At 41.1% G+C, this 21,628-nt stretch overlaps 1 long non-coding RNA gene across 1 annotated transcript in view; it reads left to right on the forward strand.

Moving 5' to 3' along the window:
• Positions 1–6,006: 6,006 nt before the first annotated feature.
• Positions 6,007–21,628, forward strand: part of LOC149090716 (uncharacterized) — a 108,873-nt gene continuing 93,251 nt past the window's right edge. Inside the window, exon 1 of the long non-coding RNA XR_016197259.1 lies at positions 6,007–6,166. This is a non-coding gene — a long non-coding RNA (uncharacterized LOC149090716). The remainder of the gene's footprint in view (positions 6,167–21,628) is intronic.

Below are 21,628 nucleotides of genomic sequence, written 5' to 3' on the forward strand. Positions count from 1 at the left end.
ATGGCCATTTCAATGAGTTGAATAGTTCAGCCTATAAAAGTTCATACTATATTAAGCAGAATATGTTGAGAAGTAAGGAACAACAAATGGCAAATTAGTCGTCTTCATTTTTCGGTAGAGCACTTCTGAGACCGTCTTCGTATAATATATGGATAATCTATTTTCCTTTCCTGTCATTCACAATCAAAGCCCAAATTGTTCTTGAAGAGAACGAACAATCAGAGCTGAATTGGACGTTAGCCACAAACAACATACAGTGAGCACACGCTAAATGCCATTTACGTCATTCCAGTACAGACAATATGCTATTGAGAGGCATATGTGTATGTCAAATGTGGGTGCTGTAGCGCTTAATACCCGTTAGGACATTTCGACTCACATTAAATCGAAATAAAATGTATTGTAGTTCAAAGTTCTGGCCTACGCATCGGCCCAAAACTTGATTACACTATTCAAAGCCTCTCGATATCCATTTTATCGCACTCCCTCTCTCTCTCTCTCTCTCTCTCTCTCTTTCTTTATTGATTCGGCTTTTATTTGGCTTTTTTTCGTTTGATTTTGAAAAGTTTTTTCCATTTGTTTTCTCGTTTTTTTATTCCTGATTTTCTGTTGTTGTTGTTGTTGTCGTCGTTTCATTTGATGCAATATAAACTCATTGTCTATTCCGCAGGTTCTCATTAACCCCGTTTGCTATTCTTTTGTTCTCGGGGGGACTGCGCCTCGATTGCTCGCCCGATCCCAATTCCATTTACCTATTATGGGCACAACCTGACATTTTTGCTTAGCTCAGTTATCGCATCGACGCACACGCGGCCAACTTCTAATGGCCAAAAGCTGAGCACCAGAACCAGCTACCCCAGTACACTTTCTTTTCCCCAGCCCTGGCCCACTCTCTCTCTCTCTCTCTCTACCCCTGCCGCTGTGTGACCCCTCTCCCTTACGCATTGAGCCACAATTATGAGCTGCCTTTAATCATATTAATGTGACCGCTGCTGCTTTCACGATAGTCAGCTTTCCGCCAACTTTTCACCCGTACCATTTGCACGCACCGCTGCCTGAATCCGTACGGCTTTGCCCACGCCTTTGCCTTTGCCTTCGCCTTCGTCATCGCCTTGGCGCCTCTTGGTCCTGCTCTGATGCTGTGCTTGGCGGAGCGAGTCGCTTTCCTTATTTTATATGCAGTTTTGCTTCTTTTGGGGCCATTTTGGTGTTTTTTTAGCCATTTCTTGAGCTAAACTTGACCTTCAATTGTATATAATCCATATTCCCCTTCCCTCTCTCTCTCTCTCTCTCTCTGTCTCTCCCTGTCTCAATTGGCAGTCTGCCTGCGACCTTTTTGAATGACTCTCCGTGGAATTGAGGCAGAGAAACGCTTATCGCTTTTCTATTACGGGCGGCAGCGTCTTGCCCACTAAGCACGCCCCCTTTCGCAGCACACCTCAACGGCCGTGGGAGGTCGCTTTCTCCTGCTGCTCCTGCTGCTGCTGCTCTCGTCTCTGCTTGCGCTTCTGCTGCTTAGCTTCTTTGCTTCTCTGCTTCTTATCTGTATTATTGTTTCAATTGTTCGCAGGCAACTTCTGCAATTTCCAGCCAGCCTGGCCACAAACAATTCCGACTGCCAGCTCCCAGACACGTTGGCAGCAGCTTCATCTGCCTTAGCTTAAGAGCTTGTTGTCTTTTGTCTCAGTTGTTGTTGTTGTTGCTGCTGTTGTTATTGCTGTTGTCCCCGTACTTAAGTAATTCATTTGTGCTTAAGATACAAAATGATTTCGTTAAATTCACGTTCAGAGAACTAAGTAAATAATCATCCAAAAGTTTGTCTGCTCCACAATTGTTGGATCCCGAAAGCCGCAAAATGTAAAGTGCGCATAATTTTACGAGCCAACGAGATGACAAGCAGCTGAGGCAGGGGATCTCAGGCTGAGGGGGGCCACAGCTTCAGTTACTTGGCAAACAGCGCAGGTATCTGCTGTATCTAATTGACTGAAGGATGAGGACAACCGTTGCTGCCCCTACCGCACCCCTCAACTGCTACCCAGCCAACTGACAACAGGCAGCAGTTGAAGGACATGCGAAAAGCCAAAGTAACTGACACCGACAAATAATAATATAATTTAAAGTATATATACAGAGAGAGGGGGAGGGCAAGAGAGAGACAGCCGGAGTTGAGCTCAAAGTTTGTCCGCGCAACGGCCTCGCGTCAACACAATGCGAACGGGAATTACAAAGATTTTCTAATGAGCCAAAAACTTAAAAGCAAATGACCGCCCAAACGGACAGATTAACAGGCAGCCGGGCAGGCAGGCGGAATGATAAATCGACAATGACAGACAGTCAGACAGACGGACGGACAGACAGATGGTTGACAAAAGTTTTTTGTAGTCCCAGCCACGCCCACAAGTCCCAAATACAAAAGAACGAAAACAACTCACGGGCCCGTGCGCTAAGCTTGTCATTGCCAGCAACAGCGAGATCTAACCGAATATTTAATACCCTAACCAGACCACTGGATTTTCAGGCGTGAACGAACGTGCTTTTATTTCGATATTTTTCGCCTGCATTTTATATATTTTTTAAGTCTGCTTTTTATTTGATCTATTGTGTGGTATTGCTTGTTTTTCGACATACAGTTTTCTGCATTTTAATATTATCATATTTTTAATGCCCAGTAAGCTCTCGTCAAATATGCACATTCATAAAATATATTTCAAATAAATAAGGGGCAAAAAAAGTGAATTGAAAACCAATTACGTAACTGGGATTAAATATTGCCAATCATTTTTTAAAAACAACTAAAACATATATTCAATATATCTATAGCTATATCTGCCCATTTATTGTCTATTTATCTGTTTCATTTCTATTACAAAAAGTAATAATGCCCAGAGCTGGGGCGAGAGCGCTCAAGGAAGGAGTATCTGAAAGTTATGTACGACTTATTGGAGCGATAAATACATTAATTAAAGTCAAGTTACTCATAAATAAATGAAATGCGCTGAAAGGCAAGCCCAACAACAACAAAAAGTACAGCAGCAGCAACAGCAGCAGCAGCAGGAGTGAAAAGTGGTAAAAAGTCAAGCAAAGCAAAGCCTGGGCAGGAGACGTCGACGGTCATTAATGAGGCAAGCAAAACGCGTAATGGAAACGCACTGGAAATGAGGAAAACTGAGAAAAGGACATGCGGTCGAGTTGGATATTGCGAAACTTGAAAGTGCTGCAATTGAATGTGTGTGTGTGTGTGTGTGTGTGCGTGTGCGTGTGTGTTTGTGTGCTATGCAATGCTTGACTGAAGCTGAAGTGTGGTCAAATTGAGGTCAGCCTTAATGAATGGCAGTAGGTAATTGGTGGCAAGCAGTTGAATAAACGCGAGTTCTACGCATCCAAGAGCTAAGGCTGAGCTGAAGCTTAGTTAAAGTCAGTCCACATTAGATGTTGACAGAGATAAACCCCAGCCAACAGAGACTATGGCAACAGAATGGCGAAATGGTCAGAGCTTCCAGCATTCATCTTAATTGATAGGCATTTATAATGTAAATTATCCAACATCTTGTTGACTTAATGTTCCCAGCAACATCAAAGCAACTTAAATGAATATTCACTTAAAAATACATATGATTCTTAAAAGCTCGAGTGCGCAATGGCCGGAAGGCAAAGTTTCAAATGTTGACAAAAGAGTTAAGTGAGCAAAAACGGAATGAAAAAGCGAAAGTGAAGAAGGAGCAACAGCAACGGCAAAAGGAGTTGCATGTCCTCGCACGCTCCTGCTAGAGCTGCTCATGTTAATTGAAGCACATGTTTAATGCATGTTACGCAATAACCTCATGTTAAAGTAAAGCTCCAAAACAACTTGACTGGCATGTAAATTGAAAACATATTACGTTATGCTGTCATGTGAGTTGAGACCTGAGAGTGCGAGAGAATGACGAAAGTAGTTGCAACAGCTTTCAGGGTAACATTCATGTTAGGAGTCATGTTAATTGAAATACATTTATAATGCATGCCATTTAACCGCTTGATGACTCGGTGTTAAAAGTTTTAGCGAAATGAAATTCGAAAAATCCATGAAATTCGCCTCCAATCTGTGCGTTGGCACACGCATTAAGGAAGCCAAAGAGAATGAAAGGAAAAATAAAGATTAGGGTATTGAACTGACGAAAGCACAGTCCATGTGCTCTCATCTTAATTAAATGACTTATATAATGTATCATCATGTCATTTAACCTCTTTTTGACTGCATGTTAAAACTTCAAAGCAACTTTCAAGTTCCTTTGAAAAATTCTAACATTTGCGAAAGGCTTGAGCGTAGTAATTTGAAGATTAAGTTAAAGTAACTTGAAGTCGATCAAAGTTTAGGGCATAAAAAAAAAACAAAGTAATTCGTAGGGTGCTATAAGAGAAAGGGAATATTCTTCAAGTCAAGTCGAAGCAAAAGCTGCAAAATGTTTATGAAATTTTGTATTGATTTTACTTTTTACTCTTGTTAGCGTCAGGTCAATTATGTAATACAATTCATACATATCAGCCTGTGTTTCTCAACTTACCTTAGTCGTAATTGGCCATGAAAATCTTATCAGTCTGCAAAGTGCTCATAAAATCAAATCTGGAGAGCTGTAACAAAGTGAAGAAAAGAAGACTTATTAAATGTCAAAATAAATGAGCTAAAGATTAAAGCAAGAAATAACCTTAGAGTCGATCTTATCCGACTGCAAAAAAAAATGTACACTTATTACAAACTCTATATATTCCGATAATTACCAAGTCTAAGGCACAGATTAAATCAAGTATAAATGTCACCGTTAATTTTATCCAACTGCATAATATCATTTCACAGTTAAAAAAAAAAAAACTTTCAACTTATAACAAAACATGTATATTCCATATGACTGATAAACCCGAAAATTAATAAATATATCAAATGCAAAGATCATTCAATGTTGAATGCGAATCTTGTTGAATCTAACCTTAAACCTGCTTAAGAATGCTCGAGCTAAAAGGTCTGTGAGGCAGGTTTACGTAGTATATATGAGTAACTTTTAGAGATCAGCAGTAATACATATCTAGAGATCCGCAGTTAACCAGCTGATCATTGCTTATGAATAGATTTACATCAGAGCAAAATATTGGATATTGCTCGTTTCATTGCTTATTGCAATATTTTTCAGCGCCCATATATGCTTTCAAATACCTCTAAAGTTTAGGAATACTAAATGTATAGATATAAATATTTACTGTGTTACTTTACTCATATACAGTGTGTCCTTTAACCTCCCATAATTTATAACAAAATAATATAATCCAAATACCATATAATTATTGCCGAAAAGACATTACACGCTCATATCTAGTCCATACGAAATATCTATATACTATATGTGGCTATGCACCAGAGAGCATATATGTACGTAATATATAGTATATGCTACATTTATACATTCGATTTATACATATATGCCATTATGTATTCCAAATGTCAAATCTGTCTTATTTAAGCTCTATTCAGCTAGAAAAGCTGTCTAATGTGTGGATCTATATGCACGTTAACGTCAAAGCTCATGTCAGCTGACTGCCAGAGCCAGCTGTCAGGCTGCTGTGCCCCCACACAATTTGGATGGCTCTCGATATTATTTATAATGATGAAACTTAGCACCGGCTATTATGAGCCCAAATTTGCACAGTTTGCCAAAGGGTCAACAGGCAACGGCCAACGGACAACGCACAACGGTCAATGGCCCTAGTTTACGGCCAACAATGGCTGAGAAATATTGGTCGGAAATGCTATAAATACATATATGACTGTGGGCGCCATTTGAATGCCCTTTGCTGTTGTTAAGGAAATGCATGGAATACCATGTGAGAGCTGGCATTTACCTTTTTTGCCAGCCGTAGAAAGTTTCAACTTTTCCATGGGGACTGACGCCGGCAGGCGAAAGAGTTTTTAACGAAAATTAACACCTTGTTGGTAATGTCTCAGGTGTGCGCTGCGCTTATTATGGCAGGCTTTATAGAATCTTTATCAGCGGCTTCTTTGCAATCCAAACCAATTGCCAGGCGGCTCCTGCCGGCATCGTTTTAATGAGCTAAAGTTTTTGGCCAAAGTTCTCGAGCTGCTGACAGCGCCAGAGATAGAGAGAGAGAGAGAGAAAGAAATAGAGAGAGCTTCAAAGCTGTCGAGCTCGATGCGGTACGGTGCGTGTAGCAATTGAAATTATCGTTTGGTTGGTAATGAAAAATACCGCACGCCTACCGCAATCTTTGCCAGCTGCTTACATGGAATTGGGCATATCGGATGTGATGTCACTTGGCCAACAGAGACTTGGCGCAAGTAGTGCATATAAGCCATATATGCTTAACATCAATTAGGGGCGCACAAAACGAATATGCCCACTTAACCCACAACTGTCGCTGATACGAGAGAGACAGAGAGAGAGAGAGAGAGAGCAGAGAGAGATAGGCCGCTGAGAGTAAAATATATCGTGCTAAAAAGCTTCTAGGGGCAAACTTTGCTCGGCAGACGTGTTAAAAGTCATAAACGAAGCAGCTGCCTGGACAAAGTGCGGGCTTGCAGGATGTGGAGCGGGAGTCTCGGCTTACCCGCTTGATAATTATAAGCTTGAGGCAGTCGCCTATCTTGATGTCAGTTGTTGTTGTTGTTGTTGTACTGCTGATGCTGCTACTGCTGCTGGTGCTTCTGTTGAGACATCGCTCGGTAATGGCAACGACGACAGCTGAACAAAAGCGCTGAGAGACATCTCAACAGCTCTCCCCCGCGCCATCTCTGACGACGACGCCCCTTTGTTGCGCTGGGTATTATAAACGCAGTCGAAATTGGGGTTAGGTGCTACGTTCTTGACTTGATATACGCTAACCCGTCACTCTGCCCTAGCCACCACATTATCATGCCCAAACCGAAGCCCATGCCCATGCCCATGCCCATTTCCATTCCCGTTCCCATTCTCATTCCCACGCAAATGTAATTAAACCATACATCAACGTGAAATATGTCGACGACGACGAGCCCAGTTAGTATCTCTCTCGTTCTCGCTGTCTCTCTCTCTCTCTCTATCTCTGTGTGAATGGTTATGTGTATGTGTGTGTTGACTTGAATGCCGTTAAACTTTTATCAGAGGTAGCACTGCGCAGTCAACAAGCTTGCGACACACAGTCAAAGCTAGAAGTGAATGAAGTGCGCCCACAGAGAGACCTGTCGGAAAAATGCGGGCAAACAGAACTTGTCTAAGTGCATATGTATGCCAGCAACTGGCTTAGTCCAGGCACGCATTCACATTAATAATAGATCATAGAAAAAAATGATGGTGTTAGCTAAAACCTGTAAGTATAGCCCGGAAAAAAAACAACAACAACTTGAACTTCCCATAGAGTAACAAAAGTTCGACTTTGATAATTTCGTCGAAGTTTTCGCACCAATGGCGCGTCATGGCTGTTGTGGAGGAAAAGGTAATATAAATACACGTAAATATAAAGCAGAATTGTAATTATGTGCTTAACGCAAGCGATGCTTTAGACACGCCCCGTCTCAACGCCTCCAAATGAATGTCGTGTATACCCAGTAAATACACACAAGAGTTGTTGAAATTGGTTTGGGTTAGATATTCGACTGCCTCAGCCTCTACCTCCGCCTCTACCGCTGCTGAATGGCAAGAAGACAAGTTGCTACTAATTTAATTCCAGCCCCCACATCGCCGCCCCCCAAAGGCAACAAGGAGTCTGCCATTCGCTGCGGTCTGGCCAGAGAGCGTGCGGTGCCAAGGTGAGGGCGGCGACACGAAGACTGAGATGAAAGGCTGTATGCGCTGCATGAGCAATGACCGAGTACACAGCCCAGGCACTATTTAAAGATCAAAATAAATCCATTATCTCGCTCTGCTCATCAATTTGAGCGGTTCCAATTGACTGATGACGACGACTGCCCAAAGACAGAACGAATAGGGACAGTGGGGGCGGACGTTCTGTATAAGCGTGAGTTGGAACTGTTGCTGTCCTTTGGCCATCAGAATCTTGATGTTTCGATACACTGTAGGGTATAACAAGCAACAGTAAGCAGTGCTCGACTTAATAATACCCTGAAATCAGCGAAGAGCAAGAATCAACAGGAATATGATAGGGAGTGCTGGACTTATTGATACCCTGGACTCAGCATAAAGCAGTAAATAAACGATGGAAGGGAATACACGACTCAAAGATACCCTGAAGCAAAAAGCAACCGGGATCTGGTTCGGAGTACCCGACATTATAATGCCGTGAGCTCAACCCACAACATAAACAATATTGCTATGGAAGGTAGTGCCCGACTCAAAGATATCCGGAAATCAGCGCAGAGCAAGCAGCAGCAGATATATGGTAGGGAGTGCTTGACTTAATAATACCCCGAACATAACACAAAGCCATAAACAAGAGTTTTATGGAAGGGATTGTCCGACTCCAAGACACCCGGGAATTAATACAAACACCTCAATGTGTATCCTGTTCACATAGGAATGTTGATTTTTATCGATAATTGGGAAATAGCAAACCTGTGCTACGTGCTCAAGCTCTTGCCCTTGTACTTTAAGAAATCGGAATACCATACGGACGGAAGAAATGCCGCATATGGCTAAACTGACTTACCTTATTTACTTTAATCCTGCCCTTTCCTGCACGCATAATGCGGTCTGGGCAAAGGAATTATATAAATAAAATGCTCTGTATCTCTCTCTCTCTCTCTCTATCTCTCTCCCACTGTCGCTCTCTCTATCTCTCTTTCTTTCTCTATCTCTCTTTCTCTATGTCTGTCTCTCTCTCTGTCTCTCCCTCTCTTTCTTTCTCTCTCTCTGTCTATCTTTTGTCTCATTTCTCTCTCGGAAAAGGTGCGAAGTTTTACTCATATTATTTTGGTTTACCGATAATTACTTTAAGGTGCTCGCAATTTGTTACTAGATATTGCAAAGTCTTGGGTCCACTTTGTCAATATCTGTTTAAAGACTTCATTTAGCTTAATTCCAATTTAAAACAAGCTTTTTCTTTAGTGGAAGCACGGCTGCTTAGCCAGCTGCAAGAGGTTTATGTACGCCGACAGCAAACGTCGAGCAAAAAAAAAAAAAGTAAAATATAATGAGCTACTTAAAGGAAATATATACATATATATGTATGTATATATATATATGGGTGGGAGTGAGCAGGTGAGCCGCTGAGCAGGTGAAGCAGCTGAGCTAGTAGTGTGTGCACGCCCAGCTGCTTACGGCGCTGAAATGCAGTCTGAGCACGAGGCACAAGGCAACAAACAAAGTTGAGAGTGAAAAAAAATGCATCACGTGCAATTGGGGCGAGTAGGTGGGCCGGAGGCAGTCGCTGAGCGGGAGTGAGGCGTTGATTGGATGCTGCTGCGTATCGTAGCACAGCTAATGCGCATTTACCTACGACCCTGATGGCCACCGTCTCAGGACTATAAATTTCCGACAGCCCAGCGGAATGGGTAGCTGAATGATGGGTGTGCATTGGGTGGCAAGGAGCCTAATGATGGTTGCTGCTGCTGCTGCTGCTGCTGCTGCATTGAACAAGGAGCCAGGACTAAGACAAACTAAAGGAAGACATGAAAATTTTCGATATCCGTGCCTAACGACTGCCGGCGAACAGAGGCAGCAGCACGCAGCAGGAGGAGCACGAGAGGGAGGCCGTATAGCTACTGCTGGTTAGGCGGCAATGAGATTTTAAGAGCTTCCACTTCCGTCTAAGCAAAATTTGTTATCGCTGCGACAGGCGGGCCAAGTGAAAACTCTATGTACATATATTACGTATAAGTAGTGGCGCCAGCTCCCATCCAGCACGCCAGCACGCCAGCACGCCTCCATGGCACGCCCCGGCCAGTGCCTCGGGAGAGGCCTTCGAACGATTTGCTGCTTGTCTTGCATTTAATGTCACACGCTTCATTATTTCTAATTGGCAAATTTTCAATCAGCGACACGGCCCCAGAGTGGAAATCGGGGCGGGGACAGCGCTGCGGGGGAATGGGGGTGGGTCGAGTGCGGGGGTCAGGATGTTTAGGGAATGCGCTGCGCGTAAATTTGGTTGCGCTCTGACTTAACAACTTCAGAATTCAATTATGCGACACAGAGTGAAATCAACATTATTGATAAGCCGCAAGGACAACGCCAAAAGGAAGCACCAGAGACACAGAAAAAAAAAAAAAAACAAGAAAAGTAAAAATAGAAGAAGCTGGTGGGCAGCCGCTGGAGGCAGAGCAGCAGCAGGAGGAGGAGGAGGAGGGGAAGGACAGTAGATAGCACGAAGGAACGGCGCCGTGGGCAAGCAAAATCGCGACTGCTGTCATCAGCAGAGCTGGAGCAGCAGCAAAAGGAGAAGCAGAAGCAGTGCGGACGGTGACCAATCAGCGCCCCCTGGCGGCGAGCAGGAGCAGCCAACTAACCAGCAAAACTTTTGCCAAGGGGGCTGGGCTGGGCTGGTGGGCGTGGTCACTAGATCTGTCGAGCAACAAAAGAAAACGTAACGCGCAAATTATCGTAATTATAAATTAAGTCGACTTTGGTCAGCGGCGGAGAGCCAAAAGCTGGAGATGGAAGCGGTTCGCATGACGACTACGGATAATGAAGAATGGGCCGAACGGCATTGGGGGAGGCATCGGCGGACAGGCAGGCGGACGGACGAACGGACGGTTGGTTGGGTCGTTCGTCTGTGCGTCTGTGCGTTGCTGGCGAATGTAATGAAAAATACTTTTTGTAATGCGCAGAGGGCTGAGGATGATTGAATGGGGAGGAGCGAAAGGGAAGGTGGGCGGCGAGCGTTTTTGGGCGATTGGCGAAGGCAGTTAGAGAACAAAGCTAACACTGGACTGACAGACATTCGAAAATAGATTTTCACCATATATATATATATATATATATATATGTATACAGTGGGCGGCAGGGTAGCACGGTCCCAAGATTAGGCTGAGAATGAAAAATAGAAGTCGAAGCTGGAAGAGAAGTGGGAGGGAAGCGGAAGACAGAAGCAGTGGGAGCAAGCTGGGCGCTTGACTATAACACTGTAAAGTGGAAAAGTTTTGCACGACTTGGACGGAGGCAGTTCTTTGAAGGAATAAAAAAATAGAAATGAGAACAAGGCAACAAACTAGGGGAAGCTGAAAGCAGACATTGCGGACTGCTGCCGCTGCCACACCCACTCATTCTCAAGCGCCCTCTCTCACTCACATACATATATTCACAAATAAGCTGTACAAAAAAAATAAATAAATAAGACAAACAAGTAAAACTAACAAACAGACAAGCAACTGAGATTTGCTGTTGCTGCTGCTTTGCCTGTTGTCCCGAGACGAAATGAAGCTATTTTGCGTAGGTAACCGAGCGAGAGCGCCCTATTGAGCGCCAGCCGGAAGTTGAGGCGTTGGGCGTGGCCCGCTGCTGTTGCCTAATTGTTCAGAGTCGGACGGAAAGTTATGCCCAAAACTGTTGTCAGATAGACGCCATCGTCGTCGTCGTCGTCGTCGTTTTGAGCAACATTTCTTGGCCATAAAACTAAGCGTTAATTGAGCGCCAAGCAAAAAGTTTTTGGACAAAATGCCCAAAGCAGTTATATTAAATAGATATAATATACGACGGAAGACGAGCCGGAAATGCAGAGCAAACGAAGTCCAAATACCCTTCAAGCCAAAGCCGGAGAGCTTTCTAGCCATGCCAACAATGTTGTTGGCCATAATTGGGTTTGGTATACATACTATGGGAGGTACATGGAAGTAATCAAGAAATTTTTAGAAAAAAAAATACAACTTTTCATACTCTACAAATAAATGATGGTAGAATATGTATACATATATATAGGAAAATATGAAGTTTTAATAAAAACAAGTAAGAAAGCTCTAGTCGAGACTGCTCGACTACGAGATCCCCTGAACCCTTCGAGCAACTGATATTTCAATAAAAATTCGCACATACACACGCACACACACACACGCATACAAACAAACACACGCACACACACACACACACGCATATACAGGCGATTGAGCTTGGGTTGCGCTGCAGTGTTGGCGATATTATGAGAACTTATTTGTGGAATAATTTAATTTCTAGACGTACGATCGTAATGAAACTTTCACAAAGTAATCATGATGTTTAAATGTATGTGTATACCGAAGCACAGGTTTCTAGTACTTGATATACGACTTTTACAAAGATGAGGATGAGGGGGTGGATTTAGAGGTGGGGGGTAAATTTTAACAAAAACCGAAATTGTATAAAATACGTCTTAATATATATTTAAAATTTGGACACTCTAGCTATAATGATGTAGGAGATATAATTTTTTAACTGACTTTCGATAAGGTTTTTTATCGATAAAAAAATATCGGAATGAGTTATCGTTTTTTAGTGATAAACTCGATATGCGCGCGATATATATGGACATTTTAAAAAAAAGTTGAAGTCTCTAGCTCTTATATCTTCTGAGATCGACGCGTTCATACATACGGACAGACGGACGGACGGACGGACGGACGGACGGACGGAGGGACGGACGGACGGACGGACGGACGGACAGACAGACGGACAGGGCCAAATCGACTCAGCTTGTCGCCCTGATCAAGAATATATATACTTTGTGGGGTCTGCCACGCCTCCTTCTGCCTGTTACATACATTTCAACAAAACCATTATACCCTGATTTCCCATTTTCAATGGGTTCAGGGTATAAAAACTAAAAGATATTTACTCTCTCTTCTTTCTGCTTTATATTTGAGTTCTACTTCTAATGGTAATGGAAGCACAGATCCATAGAAAGTCTCAAGTTGATAGCTAAAAACATAAATGAACATATATAGATCTATAAAGATATAGTTTATACATATATAGCCAAGTTCGCTTTTATGCGTTGCAAATTTCATCACGAAATTATAGAAATTCTCGGCTAGTGTATGAAAAACAGCCAGAGGGAGAGAGAGAGAGAGAAAGACAGCAACAAAGATAGAGACCGAGATACATAGAGAGGGAGAGAGTGGAAAAAAATTAGATGACAATGGGCTAGCAAAAACAATTGAAAGCGCCGTTGGCATTAGGCGGGGAGTTGGGCTGCTTTGGCATTAGACGACGCGAATGCTAAGCGAATGGAATGAGCTGGGGACTAGGGGCTCCGCACTGGTCTCCGGGCTGGGGCGCCACTAACCAAATTTACAACTTGTGTGCAGATCGACGACAACTCCAACCACTGACAAAATGGAACAAAATGGCAACCATTAAAAATGCCGCCGACGCTGCCGTCAGCATAAAAACTAAAACGGAATTTCAAAATGAAAAGCTCAAACAAGTTCAATGGACGAAAGCACAACGAACTCTAAATGCCCTACTACCAGCACGCCTCGCTGCATTTAATTCAATTTATGAGCCAGCGTGTATATCTGTGTGTGTGTGTGTGTGTGTGTGTGTGTCTGTGTGTAAGTCGATTCTTGTGAAGCTGATTTTAAAGTGGTGCAGCAAGTGGTTCGCCATGTTTATACACGTGTCGCAGCAAATTGCGTGGAAATTCTGTGAATCGTTGAATATGTACTGAGCGGAGATGAAAATAAAAATCAGTTTCTCAGTGTGAGTTACATGATAAAATGTAATTTGTTAAATGCCTTACGCGAATTTAAGGACGTGCACAGCTCCGACCTGACGGCGCACATCACACGCTTCACACTCCGCACAAGAAGTCACATATTTTATATATAAAATATGCTATTAAGTTAACCACTTCAAAGCTGATTCGCAGCTAAGTCAAGCCTAAGACGGGGCGCACATTTCATTTGATAATGGCTGCAATGTGGTTTAGTGGTTCGCAACAACAACTACAACAACAACAGCAACCACAACAGTAAATTCTCACATAATTAGTTAACGAACTTAGAAGCGGTCCTAATGAAAGGGGAACAATATGGAGGATACGAACAAGAACTTTAGGCACTCAAAAAGTTATGGATAACAATTTAAGGCTTGTATTAAAATTTAATAGTTAAAGTTCTCAGATTTGTGGCTCATAAGGCGTGGCAGCAATTTGAGCTAGTTCCTTTGAATTATATTACATATGAGATATGATATAAAAATATATATTCTGTTTGCAGCAGATCGTTAGGAACTAGTTCACTAGTTCATTAAAAATATATTTTTTTTTTAAATAATTATAGTTGAATACAAAATTTAAATCTAAGAATATGGGAAATAATTGTTTGACAAAATTTGTTTTTATGAACTAGTTCATTTTACAAAAAATTGTATGAACGTATCATAATGAACAGCTTGTTAAAGTCTAAGTATGCAGATATAAGGCTGCATTAGAAAGAAACGAAAATGTAAAATCGGATGTGTTCCGCCAATGAGTGAACTAGTTCATGCACGAAAAGCTAAGCACTTGAAACTAAAATAACAAACAATAACATGACGAGTAAAGTATATAAAGTATAAGAAAATATGCTATATATCGGAACTAGCTCATTTAATTTGGAACTAGCTCACTAATCAGTTTAGCAATGTTGCAAGCAGCACGACAAAGTGAACATGATCGATGGTGAGTGTTGTGCATGAGACCGCCCCAAACAATTGGATGAATTACCAAAAGTTTAGGCCGCCTCATTTGCAGAGGGCACTGAAGGGCAGTGGAGGAGGAGGGTGGGTGGATTGAGCTGTGGGCCAAGTAGCTTGTCGAATGTCTTCTTCGACGCATAAGTAGCTGCTGAAATTAACACTGAAAAATTGTAGTGGCGAATGCGTGCGAATGCGCAAATGAGCAAGCGAGACGGCTTAGGAGCGAACACCCTCCCCTGGGGTGGGGTGGTGCTGGTTGCTGCCCCAAGATAAGCCCCGAGAGTTTGGCAGTGTGTGGGCGTATCGCTTATCCTCGATTGGGCAGCGTGAAAACAGAAATTACATTTAATGGTTATAAATTGAAACTGACTAAATGAAATGCGTAAATATTGACTTATTGAATGGACTGTGCGCCGTCCCTGCTGTTTGCTGAGGGTCACTTCAAATTACATTATTGGCTCCGGAGCCGCACAATGGCCACAGCGGCATAGCCACAGCCCAGCACACACACACACACACACACACATATACACTTACCCAAACGAACACCCACACACACACAGCACCCTCTGCACTTTGGTATTTGACAGCGCTAATTTGTTGATTTGCTGAATTTGATTTTTGGTTTTTCTTTTTTGGGAAATGCCTCCAATTTTTTTCTTCTTTTTTTTGGTGGATATCTATCTAATATTTTGCTGCTGCTGCTGATGCTCTTGGTATTAATGCTGTTGTTGTCATTAGCAAGTCGAGCGGCTTTAAGCGTTAGCCAAAGTTTTGCGGTCTAATGAGCTTAGACTCTAATGGCAGCAGGCCAGGCCGTGCCGGAGCAGGAGCAGCAGCAACCAGAGAGGAGGAGGACACCATTCTCACCCTGCCGTCTCAGTGTCTGTGTGCGGCACTCGAGTTCAGCTGAAAGTCCCGCAGTAATTAGAATTGTTTTCGACATGATTTTTGGCATTCTAATTGAATTGTACAGTTTTTTTCTCTCTTTGTCTCTCTCCCTCTCTCTCTTTTTGTCTGCCCACTCTCTTTCGGTGGGCATCGCTTTGAGCCACAATTAATGATAGTTGATTAGACAACAAAATATTCATCCACCTGACAACAGCAGGAAGCTTTGTTTAACAATTTAGTCGGACCCTTTATTGCGTTACCCTCTGGAAAATTGGATTGTTACATCTATTCAGTGGGCCCAAAGCAATAACTCATTTTGGCCATAATTTATTTGCTATTAACGCAAGTAAACAAACGAATACGAATATAACGAACATCTATTAAAGTAGCAGGGGATATGGGATTGGGCTGTATATATAAGGGAAAACGACATAAAGAGCTTGACTTGACTTTTCATTATTATTATTATATATAGTTTTTTCAAGTTTACTTCTATCTTTATCTAATTTTACATAAAGAAAGATCAAAACAAGTCAAGATCAAGATAATCTATTCAGAGATTTACTTTAGCATATGTATATAGTTATTACTACAACATTTTTATTTTAATTTTATCATCAACATTATTATCAGTATCATTAGATGATCCTTTTAAGGAGTTCTAATAGATGGCAAGTCTTCCTTTCCTCGGCTTGTTAGAATGCCCAATAAGATATTTAAACTATCTTGCTTCCATCGTTTTGAGCAAGTGAAATTGCATGTAAAGTACTTAAGGTGGAAGTGTTTAACTAAGTAATACCCGAACCTTGCGAGAACTGTAATTGCAATTCATTCTGCGCTTTCACCCCTCTTGTTTGCATAAATAATACTCACAGACACACACAGACAAACACACACGAACGCTGCGTTTGCTGCGCAGTTTACACAGCGGCTGAGCAGCCTGATGCACTTTCCTAATGAAATTTTCAGAGGTTGAAATAACATCCAAATGTACAATTTAAGATAATGGAATGAAGAAAAAGCAATTAAAGAAAATAATCCCAAAATATTCATGAACCAGGAATTCGTCCAAGAAACCTCCACATATAATCGATTATTGAAATCTCTAGTTTCCTGTTTTCAAGCTAAATTTGAAAATTCAAGTATAAGGAATCACTTTTATCGATAATAAGAAGAAAATGTCTATCGATAATTTTAAAATCTTTATCTAAAAGTTAGGATGACTCAAAAACAAGTTTTCTCAATCATATGAACATTGAATAACTAATTGAGCAAAATAATATAAACTTAAGCAAAGCATGATCTACAAGAATATATGCTTAAAATGACGTATCTCTAGAGTTTTTAGTTCATATAAGCTGACATGGCTCAATCGGCCCAAATTGTGCTGAGCTTACACATCATAATCGAGTGCATACTATATATAGATATTCTATTTTCAATCTAATCTAAAAACTTTCCATTCCCATTCCCATAGATTTGTCATATTTCCTACTCAAATATTCAATTTTTATCTATTTTGCTCTCTCAATAAGTTTACATAGCTCTTAAATGTTCTAGCCCTCTATCTCCAGCTCTGCGCTTAAAACAAATGCCAAATTGACAAAACTTCAATAAATGAAATCAAATCAAATAAAATGGAAAAAAAATCAATGCATTTGTCGCATAAAATTGAAATTCAAATCAATTTTGGCAAATTGATCAAATTTCAATTTCTAAAACCCAAGCGGCAGACAATCCATAAAGACATTCCGCATGCCATTCAATTGAGCATTGTTAGTGCTGTTGTTGTTGTTATTTGGAAGAACTGAAATAAATCCAGTATACAGTTTTGGTATTGAGCCAAGTGAAGTGTGAGCTGTTATTGGATAGGGCAAACAACCGCAAATGGTAGCCTCCATTTAAAATGGTCGGCTTCGGGGCTGGCTGATGAGATTCCCCTTCAAATGCACATCAATATGGGAGCAATTACTTCAACTACACGAGGCGCCAAGAAACCCTCGAACCCCAATTTCAGATGAAAAAATACAAATCAAATGAAATAAAAATCCATTTGGCCAAAAACTTTTGCTGGGGTTCTTCGAGCATTGACAACGGGTTATAAACAAAAGGGGACGCATATTGAAAAGAAAGTACCCAAATATACACAACTAATACACCCATTACACACACACACACACAGAGTTAATGGTTGTATATGTGTCATAAATATGGGCCAGAGAAAGAGAGAGAGAGAGAGGGGCCTTAGACATATGCGACGCGTCTGGCAGGCTCAAAACTCGAGTCGAGTCGGGTCGAGTGCGAGTTCGAGTTTATCTGCGCATCTAACTGAACTATGGGCATATAAATATATAAACACACACACATTTATGTATGAGTATTTGTGCGTGTAGGCCATGGCGATATAATAAATCGAAGTCACGACAAATATAAATAATAACATTTATTTTATTTCATTTTATTTCTATATAGAAATTTCGTGTTTTTTCGACGTTTTCGCTATTTTATTTTCGCTTTTTTTTTTTTGCTCTTGTTGTTGTTTCTTTTTGCATTTCAACGTACTTTCAGTACATAAATCTCGAGCTTAGCAGCGGACAGGACCCCACACAAATGTCGAAGGACAATAACAACAGAAACAGCAACAGCAAAAAAAAGAGAAAACAAGAGAGGAGCGAGTTTTTTTGCCTCTTTATTTTATTTATTTTTTTTTTTTTTGTTGGGCGCCTGAAACAACAGACACGAGCCGCGGGATTCGGGACGGGCGTGCTAGCCGCCCTACGCTTTATACTCGTATGAATATTGTTTGTGCATATATATATATATATATATATAAATATATATGTATATAGATATACGATATGTGTACACACACACACACACACACACACACGCACACATTTATGTAAAAAATGAAAAACAAAAAGCAAAAGAAAGCAAAATCGCTGCGAACAGAGAAATAACAATAACAAATCCAATATTAGATGGCTATAACAACAATGCGCTCAAGTACAAGCCAGCGCACTCTCTGTCGCCTCTCCATCGGCCACCTAGAGGCAGCCTAGCGCCATCCCATGCGGCACCTAGTCGTGGCACGGCTTGGCGTCGCGTTTGCTAAGGTTTTGCGGCAGCAGCAGGCGCACAAATTTTTGGCCATTCGGCAAGGTCTGTGTGAGCTGAGCGCACACAATAAAAACTGAAGCAGTGGAGGGGAGAGGTGGGGATGGGGGGGAGGGATGGAGGGCAACGACTGGCTCTATGAAACAAAAAGTGGAGGCGTACTACAAGCTGTGAACAAGCTGAGTGTGTGTGTGTGTGTGTGTGTGTGGAACGCATGTGCTGCAATCCGATGAGTGGGATGAAACTTTTACACACACACACACACACGCGCACACGACTAAAGAATAGAATGAAATAAAGACACAGATATCGGAAAACTTTGGAATGTGCATTGGCTAAAAGCAAACCACTCGAATTGAGTCAAATTACTTGGCATTCGGAATGGGATTACTTCCAAGCATTGGATTGGAAACAATTTGTCGAGATTTTGGCATATACATATACATATATATAGATTTCATAGAGCACGACACGGCAGGGCACGGCACGGCTTGGCAGGACTCGGCACACGAAAGCTAATATTGTCGCATGAAATATTTGACCACATTACATTATGATGGTATTTGCTTAGGATTATGACGACTGCCCTAACTATGGGTCAATGGGTCGGCCATGGCGATAAAGCGGTATGCACAGTTATTTTGCAATGCAATGGGCGAGTAGGCGGAGGAGCGCTGCTCGTTAACTGACTGCCATTCACCATGGGGATCGGGGAATTTGCGGAATGAAAATGTTTGAAAATGAAAATGCCTGAGTGCCGCAACAATATTAAATGACACGCTGCAAAATGGCTTTCGAGTCGAGACGAACAACTCAGTCGGCAGCTGGACAAGTTTTAATTAACTGTTAACCGAACCTTGAACTGATGCTGCTGCTCCTGCTGCTTCAAAAGGCCTACAGAATTAGTTAGTGTAACAAGTGAGAGTCGGGAATGAACGACTAAGCAATACGCTGGTAGAGCTGACATGGCAATTATTCTATGCTTCTGTTTTGCATACACAGTAAAAAACACAAAGATAGAAGAAGATCCTTTTCACATATCTAAACAATCACTCAGAAAGTCTCGACTCCCAATAACCAAAGATAAGCTATCGATTTATATCGATAATAAGAAAATATACTATCGCATTTAACAAATGCCGTACATAGTATATATGAATCTACACATATGGTCAAATTAATAGGTGTGAAATATTTTTTGTGAAAAAATGGTGATAACGTCTATATTTTTTCAAATATTTTAAAAACTCAACTGGCATTAAAAAATAGACATATCTTAGAATAATAAAAGCAAAAAAAAGTTTAAAAAAATAATAACGGTTGATATAATTTTGGCAAATATCACAAAATACTCAAAATTTTGCTGGCCACATTAATAGGTGTGCCTAACAAATTAAAAAAAAAAAATTAAAATTTTGGAAATATTGTGAAATATTTATGTTATATTTAGATTAAAGGGGATAATACCCCGTATGCCCGCTTTTATTCGCAAAGATTTTGTTGATCCTTGATGGCATAGACGGCATTAGCTTTGTACACCTTTCCACGGGAATGGCGCTCCATTTCTCTTGAGTGAGATCCAATAATTGGGTGTAATTGAAGCAGGTAGTCTTAGAAATGAGTCTTTTTAGGTGTCCCCAAAGGTTCTCAATTGGATTGTGATCTGGAGACTGACTTGGCCACTCATAAACATCAATTCTATTTCCATGAAGCCAATCCTTAGCTACTGGGGAGTCCTATTTAGGATCGTTATCCTGTTGTAATTTCCATTTTAGAGGCATGTTGTCGTGGCCATATGGTAGCATAACACTACTCAATAATTCATTTTACAGGAATCTGTCCATTATGGAAATGGGTGATGGTCCGATTCCAAACCCATGCCATGAAAAGCAGTCCCAAACCATTATGCCGCCTCCTACGTGCGTAACCGTATTTTTTGTATATCTAGGATCCAATTCTTTGCCTTTAGGTCTTCGAACATTTATATTTGAGACATTCCCAAACAAATTTATTATTGTTTCATCACTCCAGAGAATATTCTTCCATTTACGCTCTCCCTCTAAGCCAACCCAGGCCTTGTGAGTTTGAGCAAAATGTTTGCTCATCTGAATATTTGATCCACGCAGAAGAGGAACTCTGCGAACAACTCTCCCAGGTAGATCCGAGCTTAATAGCCGTCGACGAATAGTTTTTTTCTGATACCATATAGCCCATTTCGCCTGCAATCGGCCCCGACGACTGAAAAGGACCCGTTTTCGCCAAGGTGACTATACGGGAATCGTCGGTTGCGGTAGTTTTCCGCCGGAAACCTAGCTTCCTTTTGTCTTTTTTTGATTTAAGGGCATTTCTGATGAAGTTCTCAGATAGTCCCATGAGTGAGAAAATGCATTCACAAGTTTTATCCTCTTCACGAAGCTCGCGAACGAGGTTTCTCTCTTCAGCACTGCAGTGAACTCTACGACCCATCTAATTTTGTTAAAATGTTGCAAATAAAAATTTTTATGCTTAAATCTAATTATTTTTAACGAAAATAATATCTTTGCTTACTTAAAAACTCTTTGATTTCTTAATATTTTTTTTTTTTAAGAAAATACACCTATTAATGTGGCCAGCAAAATTTTGAGTATTTTGTGATATTTGCCAAAATTATGTCAAACGTTATTATATTTCAAACTTTTTTTTTGCTTTTATTATTCTGAGATATGTCTATTTTTGACTGCCAGTTGAATTTTTTAAATATATGAAAAAATATAGATGTTATCACCATTTAAATAAAAAAAAAAAATTCACACCTATTAATTTGACCATATGTGTATATTTATATTTTCAAGTCCCTAGCACTGCGAATGTACGAAATGGATGAATGCATACGGATACGGATGGACAGACAGACGTATAGTCGGACGGATGAGAAAAGAGGCAGACATGACTTCTCATTCGTCGTCCTGATAACGAATCCTTATACTTCATACCATCCGCAACGCCTCCATACATTTAGCATAATCATTCCATTTATAAGGTTCAAGAACGCTGGAATTGACTTGAAAATAATCAGAAAA

Source organism: Drosophila navojoa, chromosome X (assembly GCF_054131105.1).
Source record: "Drosophila navojoa isolate 15081-1374.11 chromosome X, UAZ_NAV_1.0, whole genome shotgun sequence".
NCBI classification, from domain to species: Eukaryota; Metazoa; Arthropoda; class Insecta; order Diptera; family Drosophilidae; genus Drosophila; species Drosophila navojoa.